The 2836-nt window shown below is 40.7% G+C and overlaps 1 long non-coding RNA gene across 1 annotated transcript; it reads right to left on the reverse strand.

The window, feature by feature from the left end:
- Positions 1 to 542: 542 nt before the first annotated feature.
- Positions 543 to 2397, reverse strand: LOC114676136 (uncharacterized). Its single transcript, XR_003726987.2, has 3 exons — positions 2290 to 2397; positions 2070 to 2145; positions 543 to 606 (listed from the first exon to the last, which is right to left on the reverse strand). It is a non-coding gene; the product is annotated as an uncharacterized LOC114676136 (long non-coding RNA).
- Positions 2398 to 2836: the final 439 nt, after the last annotated feature.

Below are 2836 nucleotides of genomic sequence, written 5' to 3' on the forward strand. Positions count from 1 at the left end.
TCAGGGTACATACATCAATCACCCATTATGCCTAGGATTCCCTACACTCTCACATACTGTGATTTTGCACTGGGGACCCATGCCTTTAAAGCTGACTCATGTGCAAGAAGAGGTCAAGGATGGAGTCTTGGTTATGATTTGTAGTTAACTTGCCCTAGTAAATAGGCCAGTCGTACTGTTTTCAATGACTCAGGTCAACAAGAATAGGGATCTGGAACTCAAAAGTATTTTACAATCAGGTTAAAGATGAGTTTAGATTTCTGGAGGGATACACTTCAAATAGTGTTTATGCTCTCTGGATATCACGCTCAGGAAACTGAATTAGGAAGAAACCTGCTTCCTTCCACTGCCTGGCTAAACAGATGGGACACAAAAGGAAATCCTGATATAGAACCATTCCTGTTGCAGAGAGGCACAGAATCCTAAGTAGAAAATGGAAAAAGATTTTTCCATTTTATGCGTTAGCAGAGTTTATTTTAGTGATTTATTTAATTGTTAATCTTCTCTGTAATAGTGTCATTCCTGGAAGGGCCACCAGGTCTCTCGTGCTCATTTGATCCAGTAGGCGACACATCAGCTGCTGGAAGCAATAAATTTAGGGAATATCTAAAAAAACAAAAAGACCCTTATGTAAGCAAATAAATGACACTAAAAGAAAGACAGGTCTTGACTGCCTTACCAGATATTCGACAGGATGCCCTTAAGTCTTGTGAAAAACATCTACACGATAATTATGAGTGAATATAATAATGGTAAGCAGTAGAACCTTACACTTCATATTCACATTGCACTTTTCAAATCACAACTGTAACATTTCTTGCTCAAGTCCTCAAAGCTCAGAAATAGTTATATTTGAAGTCTGTGCCAACGAAATGGATATATTAAATACATTGCTGGCTAAAAGCCATCTAAAAACTCTCTTTTCATTTTTCCTTCATCTTCTCTCTATCTATGTAAGGAAAGACCTAGGTATCATCGTGCAAAATTCTAGTATAATATCACTCTTGGAATTACCTGGTTTTGGAACATTGTACATAACAGTTCTAATGTAACGCAAGAATTTTCCTCTTCCTGTTTATTTCTCTGAAGCTGTAATAAGCAATCCTGTGTGACATTGCCTGTGGTGCGGTTGCCAGGCAGCAGAAAGAGATCTGCAGCAGGAGGCGGGAGAGCGGGGGAAGAGAGAAGAGAAAAGCAAGAGAGGAGGAGGGGGGATGGCTGAGTGAGTTGGGGGCTGGGTCTGAAACTGCTGAGCCAGAATTCCATCTCCTTGTCATCCTTCATGTTCCAGGCACATACTTAGCCAATAAGCTGGGCCTTAGAGGGGAAATAAAGATGGAAAAGAAACAATTGAATGTTGCCATTAAATAGGGTGTCAATAATGTGTTTTTATTTTGTGAAGAAAGGGTTTCAGCTTTTTTTTTTTTTTTTTTTTCCTCATGAACTTTGCTTCCTGGTAAATGCAGCTTTACAAATATGAAAGGGACAGCTTCTCAGTGGGCCTGCTTTGCTCTCAAGCAACAAACAATTAACACATAATATCTTCCAGCGCTGTGCATGGAGAGCATACAGTTATACCCTGAAAGGTTTCAACTCTTCCCAAATCTCATGGTGTGGAAAAGTAAATTACAGAGAAAAGGTACCCCACCCTTTATAGAATATGCAGTACTGAGAGATATGTTTGTACCTGAGAGCTGAGAGGTCGTTCAATATATTTCAAGAAGCTGGCCTCCTCATTGTGAGGCTTTCTTTAGTTTGTGAAACTGGGAGCTGCAGCTAAATCTCATCTCTTGGCTTGACAAGAATCTTGTTCTAACGAGATTAAAATGATAGGACTGGGATCCGAGCAGAAGTGGTGAGGGCAGATGGCACACAGGTCCCTCCATGCCGGCTTGGATGTCCCCCAGCACAATGCATCGTGCCTTTTGCCAGCCTTCCAAGCTGTCTGTGACTAGGTTGGACACTCTCCAGTGGTAACAGACAATGATTTTTATTTAGATGTTTGATTATTCTTATTAATCAAATAGAAAAAGGACAGAAGGTTTGTTCAAAACAAACAATGTACTTACAGATAGTTTTGTGTGGTGGATGCACATTTCAAGGCTCTGAAGTTGTTAGTTCTCTCAGAAGACTCAAACTCACCATCTGGGGGAGAAAATGGGACAAAGTATGTTAAAATGGCAAGTTGATCAGAAAGAACTTGGAATTAATGTAATGATGACTAAGTTTCTTTTTTTCACCTTAGCAATGGGAGTGAGAAAAAGGGAATGTTAAATTAGGATGATCAACCTGAGAATTTTGAGGAATAACATATGGGAATCCCGTTTCCATCCCCGCTGCATATCCAGGCATATTTCTTCTGTGCAGAGACTGACTTTCCAGTCCCTACTAAGGTCGTGAATGAGTCAGTCAAGGATAATCAGTGATTTTCTGCAGATTCTAGGACGAAGATAATGTGTCAGAAGAACAGTACTCTTTGGCATATACCACATAAAGAGAGAAGTAGAGACAGATAGGGGATTAAGCAGACAGACGGAATGATGAGAATAAGCAAGCAAACCAAGGCCACCAAGAACCAGGGCTAGGTGCAGGAACAGTCTCACTCTGCTGTTTTTTAGAAGGCTAACACTTTTTCCTAAGGAACTGCAAAATATTTACAGACACTTGACAGTTCTCTAGGTAGCACAGTTGGAATATGGGCACTCAAGCTCTCCAGAACATCCTGTGATTGAGGTTTTGTCTATACTGAACAGCAGGAAGAACTAATCAGGGAAGCTGCTGGTTTGCCTGACCACACTGGTTAACGACAATCTCCACAGAGCCTCCCTTGGAGCTA

This window comes from Macaca mulatta, chromosome 2 (assembly GCF_049350105.2).
Source record: "Macaca mulatta isolate MMU2019108-1 chromosome 2, T2T-MMU8v2.0, whole genome shotgun sequence".
NCBI classification, from domain to species: Eukaryota; Metazoa; Chordata; class Mammalia; order Primates; family Cercopithecidae; genus Macaca; species Macaca mulatta.